General features: G+C 34.2%; 1 protein-coding gene across 1 annotated transcript in view; it reads right to left on the bottom strand.

The window, feature by feature from the left end:
- Positions 1 to 10,748, bottom strand: part of LOC123562634 (neuronal acetylcholine receptor subunit alpha-6-like) — a 42,802-nt gene extending 32,054 nt beyond the window's left edge. The window contains exon 1 of the mRNA XM_053533348.1: positions 10,544 to 10,748. The gene's annotated coding sequence lies outside the window, so the exon portion shown is untranslated. The remainder of the gene's footprint in view (positions 1 to 10,543) is intronic.
- Between the last annotated feature and the right edge of the window lie 12,905 nt (positions 10,749 to 23,653).

Raw genomic sequence — 23,653 nt, 5'->3', positions numbered from 1 at the left:
ATTTGAATTACATGTATAATGTTTGATACAGAGTTCAATACTTACCTTGAATATTCTTAATCATGACCTACTGACCTACTTCTTGTTTTTGAAAGTACAGCATAGAAATTTATTTCACATAAATCTCGATACAGATATTAACACTCATCTTTAATATTCTTAACCCTGACCTACTTTCTTGTTTTCGAAGATACAGCATAGAAATTTTGATCACATTTATAACTCTCGATACAGATTTCAATACTCATCTTTAATATTCTTAACCTTGACTTACCGACCTTCTTTCGTGTTCTTGAAGCTACAAAAAAGTGATTTGGACCGTCTGTATAGTTTGATACAGATTTCATTACTCATCTTGAATATTTTTAATTGTGACCTACTGACCTACATTCTTGTTTTTGAAGTTACAGCATAGACATTTTGATCACATAACTCTCGAAAAAGATTTCAATACTCATATTTGATATTCTTAACCCTGACCTAATGACCTACTTTTTTTTTTTGAAGATACAGCACAGAAATTTCGATCACATTTATAACTCTCGATACAGATTTCAATACTCATCTTTAATATTCTTAACCCTGATGTACTGACCTACTTCTTGTTTTTGAAGCTACAAAAAGAGATTTGGACCGTCTGTATATAGTTTGATACAGATTTCATTACTCATCTTGAATGTTCCTAATTTTGACTTCATGACCTACATTCTTGTTTCTGAAGTAACAACAAAGCACACATGTATAATGTTTGATACAGATTTCAGTTCTCCTCTTATATAGTCTGAATCGTGACCTACTGACCTACTTGTTCTTAATTTACAGCATAGAAATTGGAACACCTGTATAACTTGTGATACAGATTTCAATACTCACCTTTTGACCTATCGACCTTACTTTCTTGTTTTTGAAGGTACAGCATGAAAATTTGGACCAACTGTATAATTTTTTAACAAATTTCCGTAGCTTTCTTCAATACTCTTTACCATGACCTACTCACCATGTCTTTATTTTGTTTAAGCTTTAGCAAAGAAATTTGTTCAAGCAAGCAACTAAAGTCAGGTGAGCTAGGACCCTCTTGTTTAACATTTTAGTTTCATTTCACATAATATGACCTATTACATTTTAGAGCCAGTTTACAGATGTATATTTATGTCATGTACTAAGGTTTGTATAGAGTTAAATAATTTAAAAAACTTCATCTCAACCCTTTTCACAATGTATTTTACTTTTTTGTTGTAATAAAATCTCGTAAAAAAATTGTAGCTTTTATTGTGTTTTAGATTATTAGTTTGAATGGCCTTTTGATGATATCTATACAAAGATGTATCATGATATATACAATTATTCCATATGGTTACCTTAGGGAATACCAAACTAACATTACGGATACTATATCAGTGAACCGTGATAGAAGAAACTACTTTACAAGAGCTATTTTTCGGGCCGACATCCTTGCATATAATAATTATACACCGTTTAAAGTTTAGTATATGTGATTTCCAGTCAATCTTTTAATTTTGACAAATCCAGTTATTCGAGTTGATTGAAACGTATGCACCGATACATGATGAAGTACTTGACTCATTTAGTTGTAAGCAAGACCTGCAATTCATTTTACTTAAAACAGTGTGGTGTTAACAGACTTGATGAAGCTTCATGCAACTGATCATACATTTCCCATAATTATTGTGACCCCAAAAGTGGAGCTTCCATAGACCACAACCAATAATTGGCTCCGATTGTCATGTCGTGACATGATAACATGCATTTAACCAGAACTTTCCCTTCGAAAGCGTAAACGTAAGTTGTGGCACAGATAGGCGCCTGAAGCTCTATCAATAAATATTTATGCATTATCATGTCAAACCCACTTAATATTCTATGAAATAGTACAGTTTGGCAATACCGTCTGATAACTCGAACATCATCTCAAAAACCAATGCAAATAACATTTAAGATGAAAGAAATAATATTCATCTGATGTTACAATGAGCACATCTAACAAGAAAAATATTAAAGTCGTCCATTTTACCAGCTAACTAACACCACCAAAATCGCCATTTCGGTACCCCGACATACCTTATCCAACTTCCGTTTATAAAAGCCGAAGTAAATAACTTTGGAAAAAAAAAACATAAAATTCATCATTACAGTAACAATTTTTACCAGATACAAAAATGACAGTCATAAAAAGGCTATTTGCCAACTACAGTAAAAAGCATTGTTTACTTCGATTTCAAACATTGTGACGTATTATTCGTAACGTCATTAAATATTACAGCTAAAATGATAAGATTCTGCTTTGTGGTTTCTAATACACAGTGACTGGTCTTCCGAATATTTTTCTACTTTCTGGAAACGCCTCATTTTCATGATCATATGTTGAAACTAAAAACTAATTGTGTTTGGTTCCAAATTAAAAGACACATGTTAAAACGTGTCGAAGGTTAATTGCGACAAGACAGCTTATTATCACAACAAGCATTACAATTACATGTAGTTTCTGTTGAAAATTCTAATCAATGAAGCCTATCCATCATGGTACATGAACATATAGTGACTTTAGAAATAAATATCACATTATATGAGAATTTAAAAAGATTTTTGAATGCAATGCCATAGACGATGCTAAAAACCAGATTATTTTGAAGTTTTATTGAAACATTATTTGATTTTATCTACGAGCGTGAGATTTTACACAGGGGGTCTATGATAAAGTCCGAGTAAAATGTAAGCATTACTCAAGTAAAATTAGTGTCATTTCAGAATGTTTCGGACATGAAAACCATTCTTTCAAAAGTCTAAAAGAAAAAGTCTTACAAACATGGTCACATAAGAATAAATGTTTAACTGTAAAATTCAAGAACTTGGCCTCCTTAATTAAACCGCTACTCTATAGCAATGTATGTTTAGATGTAAACTTGTCTATGACTATCATATACAAAAATACATACCGAAATTGAATTGAACAAAACAAAAACATGCAAACTTAGGAATATAAGGGACACCGCCTTAGAACCACGGTTAGTGATGTCGGTCACACGACAAAAATAGTTTTCAACGAGTCTTTTATTACTAGTTTGTTTGCAAAGTCTCACGAGTGTAGGACTATCTCTGTATTATATGATTATCGAATACCAGTGAAGCAACTGAAGCTCCTTAACATTAACAATCCAACTAGTTATTAAGACTACCTATGAAAAATGGCCATTTATTTTGAATACGCTTATAACGACATCTATTTTCTCTTCCCATTTAACCTTAAATAGCGCAATGAGAGATCGCCTGTCAAAAAGAACGACATTTTTCCCCCAAGGGTGATCAAAGCAAACAGGTTTGACTGTACATATATATATATAATGTTGTCAAGATTTATTAAACCAAGACCATAACTATTGGATGAACTGTATTATTTAACCGTTTAGAACTTAACAAGTGTGATGACAAATGGACACCATTAAACGTCCAAATATCACATTGATTTCTGAAAATGCTGTCTCTTGATTTAAATGTCCTAAATGTCAGGCATATTTTATTGACGATTTGTTATTACACAAACATGGCCTTAATAAAATCTGCAAAAAGATCCTTTGGAAGCAAAGAATGCAACCAAGAAGAATAATATCAGATTCCGTTTGACTGAGTCTGTTCTTGAAGAACGTTTGGCGACAGTGATTAAAGATTCATGGGCGATACTTTATGCATACAACTAACAAAACAACTGTTAACAGCAAATAAAGCTGATATCAACGTGATTTATCAATTTAAACTTGCGTTTTGTGAACAAAATAAAACAAACTTAAACCTCTATTGAGGTTTCTAACCCATGACTATGAGGGGCAATGTAGAATGTGAATAATGTAAACAACATGCATAAAAAGCAATGTACGGAGTACATATTTCATATAATTCAGATAGGAATCTGCACTATACTCGTTATATCCGTGTTATTGTTTGAACTTATGGTCTTTGACTTGCGGAAGACGCAATATCTGTTTGTGATGATGTCGCTTGACACTATATTTGAACACCAGTGTAAGCATACAGAGGGTATGGCAAGACAAAATATTAGAAAATCAATTATGCCTTCTTTTAGAGGCTCACACAAACATACACATGTACACTTAAATACAGGGTAAAATACGCACTACTTTCCTATCAGTATAAGTAGTTGTTCCTACATTCAAATAAACTAAAAACATCAAACCACATTTGTTTTATTTAATACTAGCTACTATGACATCACGCCGATCCTTTTTCGGCTGTTGAATTAAAAAAAAGTACTTGCAAAGATATCTTGTAACACCGGCTATAAAATTTAAGAAGTGGGATCTGGTGATCTTAGATGACTGAAGTAGGTATTAAAAGCAGAAATTGAATACCAGCGGCTACTTTTATTTTCAAAAAGAGTCAATGAAATACCATCATGCCAATGTGCATTTTTGACGAATTTGACGGCTTGAACAGCTTTGATATAAGTTCATTAAATAGTTCTGCATTTTCAGACAACAAAGTGTTTGACGTGTCGATTTTCAAAGTCAAAATCAGAATTGCTTAGATAAACTTGGTATAAAGTTAGCCAAATTGATGCACATAACTGTCAATAGCTTTTACAATCAATATTGTCTGACGAGTTGAGTTTCTATATATTGAATAATCTTGAAAGGAGGGAGGTTATCCACAGAATGTATGTCAAAGTATTTCATTATCGGAGAAAACGGTTTGCGGGATGATGTTTAAAAATTCTATTCGTTTGAAACATTGCGTTAGACTCAATCTTAATTTGCTGAAAAATCTCCTCTAATATTGTGTCAAAGGCTATAAAAGTAAAGTATAGTGTTCGTTTATTATAGTGTCATCCCTACTGAAATGGCCAGCCAAGTTGGGTTATGAGACACCTTTATACATTGAACAGCATTACTTCCCGATTCCTATTTTTTCATGCCAGGCACTAGACAGGTAGGCAGTCTGTAACCATTATTTAACTAGCTGGTGGCTCACCAACCGGTATCTCCTCAGTAACAAGACCCGCCTCTGACAGTGCTAAAACCTTCGACCTCCCGATTGCAGGACAGGTGCCTTATCCATTAGGCCATCGTAGCTCGACTATATGTTTGAACTTTATACATTGAACAGCATTACTTCCCGATTCCTATTTTTTCATGCCAGGCACTAGACAGGTAGGCAGTCGGTAACCATTATTTAACTAGCTGGCGGCTCACCAACCGGTATCTCCTCAGGAACAAGACCCGCCACTGACAGTGCTAAAACCTTCGACCTCCCGATTGCAGGACAGGTGTCTTATCCATTAGGCCATCGTAGCTCGGCTATATGTTTGAACTTATAGCGTAGGTGTTTACGTTGAGAGAGATATGTCATCATAAATAAATCATTATACTGATGCAATATCATATTATGTAAATCAAAAGAAAACAAGAACATTTATTTAACAACTCTAAGCAACGTGTCATTGCTTGTTTTACACAAGAATGGAATGTTGTTGTAGATAACAGAGCAGTACTTTGTTATTTCAAATGTTTTAAGCAAGAGTTAAATTATAAATCATATTTGGATGTATAACCATTTGTTCTTTGAATGTTAGAATATATTACACAAGAGCATTTTCTTAGAATATAGAATGAACGTTATTCACGTAATATTATACATAGAACTGAAAGATACTTCTTACATTGTATTTGATTTTTCCCTTTTAATTTTAGTGTCCATGTAAGGAAAACCGAAGGGAGAAATACATTAGAAGGTATTTTAACCAAAGGTCTTTTATGTAAAAAATACGAAACATGTTGTTATAACAAATCTAGCTTGATATTCCAAACCTGCTATGCCTATTAAACTTTCTCTGTTAGACAGTTGATACTGTTGTTCATCCTCTATTTACTATCTGTGTAACGACGCAATCTGTTTTAATAACATGTCTGCTCTGTTCCTCTTTCTAATCACTTTAAAAGCCGGATCGGTAATGTTTTAAACTGTTTCTATTGCAGCTTATTCTAACAATGTAGTTTTAATGAGTATAATGTGTAATTATTATCACTCAATGAAAACAAATATAGTTGCCAAAAGCCTTTAGTATACCTAATTAGATGGACTAAATACAAAAAATATCAATCAGTATTTCAATCTTGTAATGATGTATTCATTGATTTATCATATTTCAATTCATCTCTATTCCGATTAATTTGGAACTTTTGTATATGTTCTATGTTGAGTCCTGTTGTTCATGGAATAGATGTATTTCTGCGAGGCTCTTCTGTATTGATAACACTTCGTGAATGTGCTGTGCTAGGAATACTTTAAAGTGGTTAGCAGCACTGAATAAATGTATGCATGTTTCGTTAACAAATAGTAAACATGTGTCTTTACAGTTTCTTAAAGCATACATGTTTTTCATTTTGTTATACTATTGTAATACTATTGTTTCACATTTAGATAACCGAAGACAATATATTTGCCGATCAAACATACCTATTTCTACACTCCATGCAATACTTGGCCACCTACCTACACTGGTTATCAATTTTACAAACCTATTTCTTTACACTATGCAATATTTGACCACCTACCTACACTGGTTATCAATAAAACATACCCATTTCTTAACTCCTTGTGATACTTGGCAACCTACCTACATTGGTTTTCCATTAAAACATACCTTTTTCTACACTCCATGCAATACTTGCCCACCTACCTACACTGGTTTTCCATCAAACAAACCTATTTCTACACTCCATGCAATACTTGGCCACCAAACTACACTGGTTATCCATCAAACATACCTATTTCTTCATTCCATGCAATACTTCGCAAACTAGCTATACTGGTTATCCATAAAACATACCTATTTCTTCACTCCATACAATACTTGGCCACCTACCTACACTGGTTTTCCATCAAACATACCAATTTCTACACTCCATACAATACTTGGCCACCTACCTACACTGGTTATCAATTTTACAAACCTATTTCTTTACACTATGCAATATTTGACCACCAACCTACACTGGTTATCAATCAAACATACCCATTCCTTAACTCCTTGTGATACATGGCAACCTACCTACACTGGTTTTCCATTAAAACATACCTTTTTCTACACTCCATGCAGTACTTGCCCACCTACCTACACTGGTTTTCCATCAAACATACCTATTTCTACACTCCATGCAATACTTGCCCACCTAGCTATACTGGTTATCCATAAAACATACCTATTTCTTCACTCCATACAATACTTGGCCACCAACCTACACTGGTTTTCCATTAAAACATACCTTTTTCTACACTCCATGCAATACTTGCCCACCTACCTACACTGGTTTTCCATCAAACATACCTATTTCTTCATTCCATGCAATACTTCGCCACCTAGCTATACTGGTTATCCATAAAACATACCAATTTCTACACTCCATACAATACTTGGCCACCTACCTACACTGGTTATCAATTTTACAAACCTATTTCTTTACACTATGCAATATTTGACCACCTACCTGCACTGGTTATCAATAAAACATACCCATTTCTTAACTCCTTGTGATACTTGGCAACCTACCTACACTGGTTATCCATAAAACATACCTTTTTCTACACTCCATGCAATACTTGCCCACCTACCTACACTGGTTTTCCATCAAACATACCTATTTCTACACTCCATGCAATACTTGCCCACCTACCTACACTGGTTATCAATTTTACAAACCTATTTCTTTACACTATGCAATATTTGACCACCAACCTACACTGGTTATCAATCAAACATACCCATTCCTTAACTCCTTGTGATACATGGCAACCTACCTACACTGGTTTTCCATTAAAACATACCTTTTTCTACACTCCATGCAATACTTGCCCACCTACCTACACTGGTTTTCCATCAAACATACCTATTTCTACACTCCATGCAATACTTGCCCACCTAGCTATACTGGTTATCCATAAAACATACCTATTTCTTCACTCCATACAATACTTGGCCACCAACCTACACTGGTTTTCCATTAAAACATACCTTTTTCTACACTCCATGCAATACTTGCCCACCTACCTACACTGGTTTTCCATCAAACATACCTATTTCTTCATTCCATGCAATACTTCGCCACCTAGCTATACTGGTTATCCATAAAACATACCAATTTCTACACTCCATACAATACTTGGCCACCTACCTACACTGGTTATCAATTTTACAAACCTATTTCTTTACACTATGCAATATTTGACCACCTACCTGCACTGGTTATCAATAAAACATACCCATTTCTTAACTCCTTGTGATACTTGGCAACCTACCTACACTGGTTATCCATAAAACATACCTTTTTCTACACTCCATGCAATACTTGCCCACCTAACTACACTGGTTTTCCATCAAACACACCTATTTCTACACTCCATGCAATACTTGGCCCCCTACCTACACTGTATTTCCATCAAATATACCTATAACTACACTCCATGCAATACTTGGGCACATACCTAGACTGGTTATCCATCAAACATACCTATTTCTACACTCCATGCAATATTTGGCCACCTACCTACACTGGTTATCAATTTTACAAAACTATTTCTTCACACTATGCAATATTTGACCACCTACCTACACTGGTTATCAATAAAACATACCTATTTCTTAACTCCTTGTGATACTTGGCAACCTACCTACACTGGTTTTCCATCAAACATACCTGTTTCTACACTCCATGCAATACTTGCCCACCTACCTACACTGGTTTTCCATCAAACATACCTATTTCTACACTCCATGCAATACTTGCCCACCTACCTACACTGGTTATCAATTTTACAAACCTATTTATTCACACTATGCAATATTTGACCACCTACCTACACTGGTTATCAATAAAATATACCTATTTCTTAACTCCTTGTGATACATGGCAACCTACCTACACTGGTTATCCATAAAACATACCTTTTTCTACACTCCATGCAATACTTGCCCACCTACCTACACTGGTTTTCCATCAAACATACCTATTTCTACACTCCATGCAATACTTGGCCACCAACCTACACTGGTTTTCCATCAAACATACCTATTTCTACATTCCATGCAATAATTGGCAACCTACCTACACTGGTTATCCATCAAACATACCTATTTCTACACTCCATGCAATACTTGGCCACCTAACTACACTGGTTTTCCATCAAATATACCGATTTCTACACTCCATGCAATACTTGCCCACCTACCTAAACTGGTTATCCATCAAATATACCTATTTCTTCACTCCTTGCAATACTTCGCCACCTACCTACACTGGGTATCCATAAAACATATCTATTTCTTTACTCGTTGCTATATATGGCCACCTACCTACACTGGTTATCCATCAAACATATCTATTTCTTTACTCGTTGCTATATTTGGCCACCTACCTACACTGGTCTTCCATCAAACATAGCTATTTCTACACTCCATGCAATACTTAGCTACCTACATACACTGGTTATCTACATCTTTTATCTACTTCTTTCAGCCAACTGTCGATTTGAGACTATCACTGGGTTATCCATCAAACATACCTATATCTTCACTCCATGCGATACTTGACCACCTACCTACACTGGTTTTCGATCAAACATACCTATTTCTACGTATACACTCCATGCAATATATACTTGGCTACCTACCTACACTGGTTATCCATGAAACATACCTATTTCTTCAGTCCATGCGATACTTGACCACCTGTCTACACTGGTTCTCTATCAAACATACATATATCTTCACTCCATGCTATACTTATTCGTTTGTTTGGGTTTAACGCTGGTTTTCAACAGTATTTCAGTCATGTAACGGTGGGCAGTTAACCTAACTAGTGGATTCTGTACCAGTACAAACCTGTTCTTCGCAAGTAACTGCCAGGAACAGATTTTTTTACACCATTACATTAATACCTCATTCAGTTCCCACTCGATGTTCGTGAGAAATGCCTTTCAAGTTGCCAATCTATTTATTTTTATAGCTCTTTGTACAGGCTCAATCAAGAGCCTGCAACATTTTCGTTTTTGTCGTGTTGAGCGACCTGTGAAGTTTCCACTTTTTCTATTTTTTTAAGGTTCATGTAAAGCGTTTGAGACCACCCCTTTGGTACATTTTCGTTTTCGAAATTATGCCCGACAGACCCATAATATTCATAACATATAGATATTTATATATGGAGTTGTTCAAAAGAAGTAGAAAATACTTTCTATACAGTAGACTAAGAGATTACCTCATTCGGTAATATGTATTTTGTCTTACAAAGCATGTACTTCAGCTGTCCACATTCTATTTTGTACAAAATATCAAACTTCTTTTACAAACATATTTTTTCTCCAAGTTTGTTTTTGTTGAGTGTCTTACATATTTATCTAGGTACTACGGGAAATGAAAACCAGTTCACTTATTTATATATTTGTTGAAATACTGCAGTTTTTTGTCAATTTGACAGCTCTACTTTCACTTTCATTTTGCAATTTTTGAATAATTACTTACGTGCCAACCCACATAACATTTTTTTCTTTTTGGGAATCTCAACTCGTTTTTCATTTCATGCTGCTGTATAACATATCTGCCTCTGCATCTGTGTTTAACACAAAAATTCGCTGGAAACATCCTGGTCATGATTCCGGATGCTGCTCTCGTTGTTCAGTTTTCAATGCGTATGTATGCGTCGCATCCGCTGAAAGTTGTGGGAGGAGTTACGGTCGTGGGCGGAACCTCACTTCGTTGGTGTACTCGCTGCACTGGATGCCATCTAGCGACGACCTACTCATAATTCATTAAAATGCATTAAAATCCTAGATGCATGGCTCTGAAAGTGTTTATGAAAATTCTATAAAGCACAGGGTTAAGGAAAGTGAGAGAAGGCTAGAATATTTTATGGGGTATTTTAATATGTCAGTAGAAGTTTTTTGAATATAGTTTGTTCATGTCGTCGATAAGGTAATTTAATTTTTTTCTTCTTTTAAATTTTCCTCTTTTTTTCTTTTACTGCAAAATATGAAAATATTATTGAACAGCTGTAATCCAGTTCATAAACTCATGAGGAAGAAAATGTTTTAAAACAGTCAAATTCACAATTAGGAGAACATTAATAGATCAATATTTACAAAAATGGAATGCATCTAGACAATCGTCTATTCACCTGGAAAATTATCTTTTGAAATTAAACAAATCACTTTCTACTTATCTACTAAGATACAGAACAGGTAATCAGTTTTTGCCAGTTGAAGTTGGAAGATGGGTTGGAATTGACATTTCAGATCGCAAGTGTTTTCTCTGCGATAAGAATGATACCGGTGACGAAATGCATTACCTTCTTATATGTCCTATTTTCAAGGAACAACGGTCAAAATATATTCAGACGTACTTTTATAGGTACCCAACTGCTCAACGAAACTTCGCCGAACAAATTAAGAAATCAGTGTCTCTTTATCAAGATTATTTTAGATTTGTTCAAATCTCATTATTAAGTTATTATAAGACCATATAAATTATCTTAAATATTTTTGTGCTAACATATATTATAGAAGAGGTCATAATAAATAAAAGATAAACAAAACAAAACTTACAAGGTCATAATATCCAAATTGAATCACTGTTGTCTGCCGCTCGCATTAATCTTACAATAAAATATGTCAATAACCATTCAAAACACTTAGCAGAATCTAATTTAAATAAAAATGAATGAAAAAACACACGAGTAAACTGTATCAAAACCTTTGAATGAAAATAATTCCACCCTTAGCCGTCAAAACAATTTTTACGCACGACTTGCATGATTTTTAAATGCCGGTCGTCATTGAAATCCAATAATTATCTTACATTTATTTCTACTGCATTATAGAAAGTATTTTTTTCCAAAACAGTGATTTTTTCTTTTGAATTGATATAAACGATAACATAAAGGTTTCTCCCCCTTTTTCCTTTTTTCGTTCTTTTTCTCAGTCTTTTTTACCATGCATCTAGTTAAATTATCAGTTTTTAGTTTACTTCAACTTTTTACCTTTTGTACTTACATAAGAAGTGTATACTTGAAAATATATCTTATACACACCTATATCATGTCGCAGTATATATGAAACATTGTTTTCACTGTATACTCATATGTCATGTATATGATTTCAATTAATAAAGTTGTGTTGTATTCTGTTCTGTTCATAATCCAGCAACTTAAATGTTGCTTCAAGTTAGAAGCCCTGATTAGTGTATAATTTTGTGAACGTTTGAGTTGTCATCACCAAAAATGATATAAACAAAGCAGTAAAGCAGTGCTTGTCGAATGTTTTTCCCACTATTTTCCACGTCAATGTAGGACTGTCGTCTTCCTTATAATTTTCCATGTTTTCATTGTAGTTGTTTTTGCCTTCAACTTGCATTGAAACGTTAAAAAATTTCCTCACAGGCATAACGATTGATTTCCTCTTCCGTTTAAAACACAAAAAGCGAAGCAGGAATACTAGCTTTTTAACAAGTGACGGAACCGGATCCTCCTTGTCATTAATGCGTAATGAAATTATACACAAAAATAGGATGGCAGAACTGTATACCAGCAGGAACAATATATAATAATAAATGTGAGCCATAGGGGTAGAACTTTCAGGAACAGTCATTTATCATTTGAATAAAGACGATAAAGGACAGAAATGTAGTAATAGCTACTGATGTTCTCTCTCCAGAATTAGCAGGCATAACGAACACGAGGTTATTTATGGAGCCAAGGAAAACCATTGGAAAGATAATGTAGACCACAAAGAAATCACTTCTTCTTTTCAATATAAGTGCAATGTTTATCGATGGAGGGAATTTTGGTATAATTTATTACTGTTGCAGACTCAAGCATCCATTGACTGTTTGAACTGAGATAATCCTGAAATACCGTGCTAGATGTGGTGTAGTACATTACTTCGTCTGCTGTGTACGCCCACCCAGAAACACTTACGTCACAAGTCTGGGTATCGAAAGGAAAATATGTTACGTCCACTGAACATACAATTTTTAATACACTTCCCGGGTTCCGTATTACTAGGCCACTTGAGGATAATTGAACCATCATTGACACATTACTCATAACCTGAATTCTGTCAAACGACTGTAGCAAGTAGAGCTGTGGACGCCAAACATCTTCCGGTGGAACAGTGATGATTTACCGCCGAAATCGGACGGTGTCCACGTCAGCCTTTCATCAACCCTTTGCATATAAAACAACACAGTGAGCTCGACTTCCACAGAAAGTTCATCAAAATTATTGATACTCACAATTCCTACTGTAAAGCTTACGTTTACAGTATCATTATGGTTTATCAATTGAAAATGTTTCCTGTTGTATTTCTGGAATAAGTTAGCGTATAAAGTTTCGACCTGTGATAAATTCATGTCTTCTTTTCTTAACATGGAAAGAGTGAAAGACAGACAAATAGGCTAATTTGTAAGCTTACCGCTTTACGGTTCCCTTTCCTCGAAGGAACCAATGATGGTCCTTTTTTTCTTTGCTTTACCAAGAAGGGTGGACGGCGGTTTCATGTTTTCCTTAATAGAAACTGTCTTTGGGAAAACAGCTGTCACTGCCTCTTTTACTAACTGCAGTTTTATAGGAAACCCAACTAAGTTCATCACACTGTGTCTGTATAATGTATCAAACAGACACGTGAGGTCTTGCCTTGTCTGGCAAGAACGGGACTAATTTTGTATCTATCAACACGGCGAAGAGCGTAAGTTTTCTTTCGTTTGAAAACTAGTTTTAGAATGGACATTTATTCAAGTTTTTACAGTAACTTCTTGCGGATATTTTTGAAAATAAGCTTATGGTATCATTTATGAAATCGCCTGTTCTTGTCAGTGAAATTCGCTTCTTTGTGCGGTTGTCAGTACAGCATATTTTCATTCGGTATTGCGTTAAAACTAGTTAAATTTCACTAGAATGGCACTGTCATCGTTATACTTTAAAACAAGTTCAGAATTTTAAAATTCATACTTTGAATGTCTTCAAAATTGTCCTTCCCTGACGAAGTCTTAACGCCGAAACGTTGGAAGTTAAGAATAATCTATGAACAAACACTTCACAGTTTGTACTTTTTGCCCAGATCTCAGAGAATTTCTCTGCTTTCCCCCTAATCCATGCATGTATTTTTTTACCATTTAATGGACATTATTTAATCAAAAGCTGTTTATTCAGACAAGGTGCAAAGTATGATCAGTGGCAATGCCTAACCTAACTATGGTCTAAGGGACCACTGCATGGTTATCCTATCTACAGAAATATGACTGACCAAATACATGACTTTATAATTTATTTATTCACTTGTTGAAAGATTCCAACAATGATACACATTTGTTTTCCAGTCTGTCTGAGTAAAGAATGTTAATCCAAATGCATGAAAAATACTTGAATTTAGAAGTTCTTGATTTTGTTTTATTCTTTATGAAACACAGCACTGTTTTTAAAAATAATCATAACATCATAAATTTATCTTAGAGCAGCATACAGTTATTGGAATTATAGCTGTAAAAATATAAAAAAGGTATTATGGATACAAAACTTTTAGTGCATGGTATAAAGTTTTAAAGTACATCCAACTTCATTTGCACAAACTCAGAATGATCAAATAGCCTGTTATACTCTTGAACTCCACATTTGGTCCTTAAAAAACCTCTACATATAGTATACAATTAATGTGATTGTTTTTGAATAAGCATACAACTGTATTTTATAGCATTTCCATACTTTCTTTAGTTGCTTAGTAAGATATGCAGTGCATCATGTTTCTCTAGTATGTCTTACCTAATTATATTTGAAATTCGAATGGTTTGACCTACTGATCACAATGGCTCGAATAAATTTCCATTGGCCGAGCAAGTTGAAGCACTTGGACAAAGTAATATATTTTACCGAACAATTATTTATTTATATATAATATTTACAGGTACATCTCAATACCAAAACTTCCAAAATGTTCAGCATCATCTAAATTATCTTCAAAATTATGTAAACCACGTAGATGATGTGAATCATAAGGATATTTAATTTTTAATTTTAACAGACTTCGCTCATGTGCCTTTGACTGTTTGACCTTAATTGTGTATGACACGTTAGTTCATGAATGGTAACATCTGTGTTAAGTATATACTAGTGGCCCGTAAAAGGGACCAAGAGCCACCATTTGGACAAATTTGGAAGAAGATCCTACCAACTTTACAATAATGCCACAGACTAAGTTTGATGAAGTTACGCGCAGTGGTTCTTGAAGAAAATTTGTTTCAATGTATTTCTAATTTTAACTCTAGTAGCCGCTGAAAGGGGCCAAAATCCTTATTTTGAAAATACTTCAGAGAAGACATTATAATGACGCAATATAGCAAGTTTGATGAAGATCCGTCAAGTAGTTAAAGCGAAAAGCGAGTTTAAAGGTAATACTATTTTTAGCTCTAGCGGCCCCTAAAATGGGATGAGTGCCACCATTGGAAGTATTTTTGCTGAAGACCTTATTATAATGCTTCAAACCAAGCTTGATGCAGATCCATCAGGCGAATTTTGAGAAGAATTTATATTTTAGCTCAAGCGGCATGTACAAGGGGCTGAGCTCCCAAATTTGCACAATTTCAAAGAGTTTGATGAAGATCAATGAAGAGGTCCATGAAAAGAAGTTGTATAAAGGGTTTCCTATTTTAGCTGTAACTGCCCCTAAAAGCAGTAAAGTAGACACATTTGAATTTTCTTGAAAAGGAACTTGCCAGAGTGCTGTAGACCAAATTTAATGTAATTCTGGCCAAGTTTCAAAGGAGGTGTTTATGAAACTTCTGGACGATAGACTACAGACCATGAATGCGGGGCAATCCACCTATACAAATAACTCCACCTGACCCTTCGGTTTGGATGAGCTAAGAAATGATTTCAAAAAGCACTGTCCTTCAAATCATACGACAACAAAATTTATAAGAGATTTTTAGATGCTATATATTTCTTCAGAAGGCTTTGGAACTTAGTTATTTTCAGATCATAAATTATGGAAACACATAAGAATTGTTTTACTGATTTTTCCATTCAAAATTGAAAAGCGAAAGTGGGTATTGGAGGTTAACTGCCTTAATTAATTTGGTCAAGACTGCGAGAAAGTATTTATTGCCCGGGTTTGATTCCTGTCTCGAACTTGTTTATTTTTCTTTTCTTGATTGGCAATTTAAGTTAGTTTAGAAACCAAAAGATAATAATTCTCGGAAGAGAAACTCATGTTCTAATGTTCATAACATTACCAAACTTTAATCTTAAAGATTGATCATTTTAGCAAAATTCGGAAGGTCAGTGCCTTTAAAATCTTTTCACAAAATGAACCTGAAACACAGTCAAAACTAGATTACTTTCTCAAAGGGACCCGTCTCCAGATTTTGGCTAAAAATGAAGGTTTTGTCATATTATGACTTTTGTAATATGAATGTTTATTTGCATATTAAAAAAATCGACATGATGCTCTATGAATTTGATCTTGGTCATGCAGTTTAATTAGGAAATAAAATATAGGAATTCGTGTAAATAGTATTCTTTATAATATTGTTTTCAGATGATATAGAATATCAAACTAAATGCTTAATTAGAAAATACAAAATGCATAAGCTATATAATAATTTTACTTGAAGTTTTCATTTGCCACAATTTTGGAACTATAAACAAGCATTCTTGCACTATGTTGAATTATAAACAACAACTTCTTTTTGTAAGATTCAAGCTACAACAGTACATGTCCAGATCAAAATGATCCAGATACAAATACACCACAATAAATCACTATTGTGATGACCTGTGGTCCAATAACTCTACAGGGGCCAGGACTTTTACTGCTATTGTGATAAGGTTAATTGCTTCACAAGTAAGCAGGGGCCCTAGTAGTTTCTACTAGGAAAACTGGGCAAAAAGAACATACTGCACACGTGTTGTTGTTGACTTTTCCTGATTATTTATGTGCTAATAGTCCTGTCCTGGCAGGTAAGTTAAAGTATTACTTGGAAAAACTGTAGTTATTGGAATTACTCTCTGTTCTCTAACAAAAGGGACATGAGAAAAGGTGTCACTGGGAAAAATTATAGTTGTCGCAGTTGTTTCCCCTTGCTGAAGTCGGGTCATGATTTCAGACTCTCTGGTATTTTAGGTGATCTTGTTGCTGCCAACACGTAGATAGTAGTCTGCTCTTTACTTTTTTTAGGCCAAACTACGTAAAGTTTCTGGTATTCTTCTTCAACCTGCATTCACAGAAGAGACTGCCGAATTCGGTCCCACAGGTGTACTAACAATAAGTGTTCCAGTTTCTTTTGAGAACTTCTGCGATTTCAATGTTGTGAATTTGCATTGTTGAAGCTAACCGCCATGTACGCCCCTCGAAAATTAAATGTACTTTGGCAGAAAATGATTGTGCGATCGACACAGGAATTTCACTAGGGTGTGGTGTTCTTAAGAAAGTGGTACCATACATAGTTTTGAGTACTTTAAAAGCCAAATGATAAAATCTAGTGAGTTACACGATAACATTATCAGTAACAAATGTATACACCATTGTCTCCAGACGAAGATGGTATCCCTCACCTTGTTCCTACGCCTGTGCATAGTGTTTTTGTTAAAATAATTCATGTAACATAATACAGTCAAAACACAACATACAACTTTCAAATCAGTCCTGTACTCCTCTTTAGTTGTGTTTAAAATTCAAACATCGGCGGAAATGGCGTTCTTCGTTAACTCTTAAGATTAGATTTAAAAGCAACAGACTGAAGGAAAGAAATGACTCTCAGAGTAATAGAATTATATACATAAACCTAATATGGAGCTAAAAATCTTTTTGCAGTGAACTAGGAGTCAAAATGTGAAAATCAGGCAATCTTATCAAGCAAAGTCCCCAGCCTCCACCAATACAAAAGAAAAACAAGAGCTCCGCCAAGAGGGGCAATATACGCCAAGAGGGCTATATCAGAGGAGGACGGAAGCAAAGTGTAAAGAATAAGCTAAATTTAAAGACAATTTTATAAGGTGGGAGGCTGGGGGAGCAGAATGTGAAGGTGGGGAGGGGGGTATTGTTGTGGGGGCTGTTGAAATGTAGATTACTGCAGTGTTCATATCCTCTCATCACTACCTGCCTATATTCCGAGTTTAAAGTCAATACCTTCAATACTTTTAAGTTATGATCTGGACACGAAATATGATCGGCAGATTTCACCTTGCTGTGACTTTGACCTTTGACCTACCCCCTGGTTATGCAATCTGCACATTGTCTCATCACAGCCTTCAGTCCTACAGACCGAGTTTAAATGCTTTGCACATTGTCCCATCAGCTACGTTTTCACTGGATCCGCCCATGTGTTAACGGAAGAAAAAGGCGATTCATGTTAATTCATGATTTTTATTTTTGAAATGCTTTGCCAGGGACGGACATTTATTTCTAATAGATGAATATCTGATATATGCCTCTTGCTTCTTCCATAATATTCTCCTTTTTGTAGCATAAAAGATGCAATTTAATCAACAGTATGTTTTGCTGTATCCGTTAGCAACCCCAAACGTACTACCCTTACAGATCCAAAAATGTACTTAGTTGCTTTTCCCTTTGTTTATTCCCTTTTGAATTCGGCGTCGGTTACATTGTGCCGATAATTGTGATTTTATTATATATGTATCGCATGTAACTTGTGCGATTGTTTTTGAGGAATCATAGTAATAATTTTGAGAAGTATCAGTCGGTATTCTCAAAGAATTAATATAAATCTTGAGAGCTTGTCAATACGTTCGTGCTCACCTTTACTCGAAATGTGTTCGTACTTAAAATAGCTCGAATGTACATTTTCTTAATTAATATGCAAAATTATGGGTAATGTCATGTTTGTAATAACGAGAAATAAAAAGCAAATAGGTGATAGGCCTTCAATGCAAGCTTTTGATTGTGTTGTTGATTTGTGGGCTCCGGTTATGGATATTCAAATCTTGTTTGTGGTTTCGAAGTAGAACAAAATGGTATTCAGAAATTGCACTGGAATCGTAAAGTCATCACATATGAAAACAATAAATTTAGTCTTTGAGGCATGTTTTTATGCAAGAATAGGGACATATGTTGGGATATATTCCTTCAGCCTCAGTCACAACATTCCCGCGGGCTTCTGCACACGTTAATACACAAAAAAAACGTGTATTATCAATATATTCATAAGTGGTATATTTCGAATATAAGACGAAATACGAAAAGCCCAAATCCACTCCCAGTATTATACATGCTTTCCACATGTAAAAAATGGAAAACAATTATTGTTCATTGACTGAAAATATGTTTCATATACAGAGATCTTTAGTATAGCAATGACTTCTGAAATAGTAGTTATTGAGTGTTTCATAATTTAATGTTATATTCAAATTACGATTCTTAAGGGTCAAAGTTTCTTCGTTAAGTTCAAATATAGTTGTCAGTTATACATGTATGTAAGTAATCTTATAAGTAGAATAAAGTAAGGTATCAGAATCTTTATAAATAATTTGGCCAATGATTTAATTTAAACCCTTAAACTAATTCTGGAAGAAGCCATCCAGCTGGCTTACGGAAAGTCGGTGGTTCTACCCAGGCACCCGCTCGTGATGAAATAAAGAACGGAAGGGCACCTGGGGTCTTCCTCCACCACACAGGCATGAAAGTCGTCATATGACCTTTAACTGTGTCGGTGCGACGTTAAACCCAACAAAATTAATATATAAATTTAAATAATTCTGCACTGTATTGAAAGGGACATATACGAGTATATTTGCAGAAGTCATAGATGGAGAGTAATGTCAGTATTTTTTTCAAATGCGATTTATCTTATTTTACGTTGTTTAAAGATAGATAATAGAAAAAGAAAACGTTTCGTTTAAAAGTTGTTAACCCTGTCAGATGAAATATGCTAAAAATCTGAACTTAGAGTGTACTACGGCTTTAACATTTTATATATTTTCAGATAAACAATGACATTTCCAAACTCTGATTTGTGACCACGCATTTACAAATATACAGTCAAATCTCGATATCTCGACTTCGGTTATTTCGATATTTCGATATCTCGAGTGGCTTTTCCCGGTCCCGATTTTTTTCCTTCTTATTTTGTATAAATCAACAACGGATATCTCGATTTGTTTATTTCGAATTTTTTGATATCTCGACTAAATTTTCAATCCCAACATTAAAATTTACTCTATTTTGACATCGGTTATCTCGAGTGGACATTAATGGTATTCCAAACGAGGTGCGAAAAACTGCATGCGCTTGTATTCTATCAGTTGTCGTCTGCCGCCGGAGGTGCGAAAAACAACACACGCAGTTATTCACTCAATGATCCTACTTACGACCCGAAACCAATTAAGCGGCGCTCATGTGTTTGTTTGCGACGTAAGCTGTGTAACACTCGGATTGAGTAATTTGTATTGAATTGTGTCAAAATTGAATCAAATGAAAATGATATTTATTCACACCAATACAATTCAATAGTTTATTTGGCAAAACATATACAATGTTCATCGCCAGTACTGTATGGCGGTGTTAAACAATTATAAAGAATATGAGAAAAGCATGAATATACATGTATAGACATACAAACAGACAGGTGATAGGTATAAATTGTAATACAAATACACAATTGCAATTTAACCTCTTAAAGCAAATGCTTGATAAATATATTTCGCTAACTTATTAACAATACCACTCTGGCAATTACTTAACAGAGTTTTAAACTTATTCAAATTAGGCCAATGACAATAATAGTTTGGTAGACAGGTATTTCGTAAATCTCTATAAAATGGACACACTAACAAAAAGTGATATTCATTCTCAATCGTATTCATGTTACACCTTGTACATAATCTAAGATTTCTGTCTATATTTCTATGCCTTCCTTCTTCTATAAGTAAATTGTGAGCTGAACATCTGAATCTAGACAATGCATTTCTGTAATTATCGTTCTTAACACATGACAAATACTTTTCAACTTGGAAATCGGTTTTAAACATACAATATGTTACAAGTTTAGGTAGGTTTCTAAGATCTGAAAACCACTGCTGTAAGTACTGGTCATATAAACACCTTATAACATTTTGTATTTGCGTATTTGACACTGATATATTATTCCATAAATATGAAAATCCTGTGTCATCTAGTAGCTTTTTTACATCTTTAGACCACTTATTTGTATAATTACCATTTTCATCACGTAAATTAAATAATTTATACATAAATGAGTCTGCATTTTTTATGACTTTAAACCAGTATTTTACAATTCTAACTTTTCGAATAACACTCATTGAAACTCGTCCAAATTCACAATATATCGTAGCATTAGTTGTTTGTTGTCTTACTTGTAAAGTTTGTTTAAGAAATTTCATATGTAACCTTTCAATATCCGGGGCTTTATGAAAGCCCCAAACTTCACATCCATAATTTACAATTGAAGCTATCATCGAATCAAAAAACTTAACTTTCTCAGATACATCGAAAGAAACAACATCAAACAATGAGTTAAGAGAAAATAAAGCTTTCATTGCCTGTTGAGATAAGGATTTCTGAGCCTGATAATAACAACCATTAGAAGACAAAGTTACTCCAAGATATGTAAAATTTGTTACAATATTCAGTTTATGGTTATTAAAAAATATTTCAATGTTTTCAGGTCTATTACCTTTTTTAAATACCATTACAACAGTTTTATCTATATTAACACTTATTCCCCAATTATTACAGTATGCATTTAAGTTATTTAAGGCGCGTTGAAGGCCTTCCTTAGAATACGACATTAAAACAGTGTCATCAGCAAACAGTAGTAAAAACAATCTAAGTTCATCAATAAAAACAGGGTCTATAGCATTATCATATATATATTGAGACATATCATTTATAAAGAACAGGAATAGCAGAGGTGACAAAGGCTCGCCTTGCTTAACTCCCTTGGTACTATTAAAATTTTCAGTATAATCACCATTTACTCTTACACAACATTTTACCTGTTCATATATTTTCTGTAACATTTTAACTAACCTTGTTGAGGCTCCACATTGTAATAATTTAAACCATATGCCATTTCTATACACTACATCGAAAGCTTTTCGAAAATCTACAAATGCGCAGTAAAGTTTTTTCTTTTTTTATGAGAGATAATTCTATCAATTAAAGATGTTAGAACATAAATACAATCAACAATGCTTTTATTTTTTCGAAATCCAAATTGAAAATCTGACAACAATTCATTTTCTTCCGCCCATATTCGAAGACGTGTATTCAACAAAGTAGAAAATATTTTTGAAAAAATACTGGTAAGAGTAATGCCCCTGTAATTATTAACATCATTTGGATTGCCCTTTTTGGGAACAGGAACAATAACGCCTTTTGTCCAACTATCTGGGTAGATACAATGTACATACATATGGTTAAAAAGTTTACATAATAGTGGTGCAAATATATCTTTGCACTCAATAAACATCTCAGGAATTAAATTGTCTACACCTCCACTTTTACCACGCTTTAGCTCTGACATAGCTTTAAATACTTCATCTTCAGTGAATAATCTGTCAAGTTGTTCAATATCATTTCCATCACCATTGTTAAACAAGTCATTCTCAACATCTTCATTGCTAAAATTGTCAACATCAGAGTAGATATGCTTAAAATGATTAAAAAGTTCTTCAGAACTAATATTGTTATTCCGTACTTTGCTAGCTTTAAGTTTACGTACCTCTTTCCAAAATTGTTGAGGTTGGGACGTAGCTAGATTGTGCAAATTACTTCTTTGATTGGCCTTATAACTAGCACGGGCTTTGCGCTTGGAAGAACGGTAAATGCGGCGTTTTTCAAGTAATACATTTCTATTATGATCACATTTATTTTTCCGATAAGCTGCCTTGGCTGAACGAAATTCACGTCTAGCCGATACGCATTCCTGCGTAAACGACTTACTCTTAACTTTTCTTTTATTTTTAGATTTGTTTATGTTTACAGACCTACCAAAAACACTGTAGGCATTTTTATATAAAATGTCAGCAAACTGGTCTATACCTGTATTAACATCAATACTTGTTGATAAAATATCATTTACAATAGATTCTAAATTACCAAAATCTGAGTGAATCAATGTTTTGTATTCAGGACTTTTTTCATTATTCCAGAATATTTTATCAATAAATTTATCATCTACATGTGACTGTGATACAGATTTCTTGACACACAAATCAATTTGTATAGGTACATGATGTGAGCATGTATACAAATCATGAACAACGAAATCGTTAATGTATTGAAAGAAATCATGAGACATAAGTGCATAATCAATCACACTACAACCGCTAGATGACATAAATGTGTAACTACCGACCCCGGCGTCATCACCAATACGCCCGTTAACAATTTTCAAGTCGGTGCATAAACATATATCTAATAGTTTATTACCAGAGTTATTAACAGTTTTGTCCATCGTAAATCGGGTAGGAATGTTATAACATACATTATCACAATCATCTTTTCCTAATGAAGGAATGTATTTGTTAAAATCATGTGTATTTTGTAACGTGTCCGACCGTTCGCCACATCTAGCATTTAAATCTCCAATAACTGACACTTTACC

Source organism: Mercenaria mercenaria, chromosome 2 (genome assembly GCF_021730395.1).
Source record: "Mercenaria mercenaria strain notata chromosome 2, MADL_Memer_1, whole genome shotgun sequence".
NCBI lineage: Eukaryota > Metazoa > Mollusca > Bivalvia > Venerida > Veneridae > Mercenaria > Mercenaria mercenaria.
This window is presented reverse-complemented; position numbering and strand designations above follow the sequence as displayed.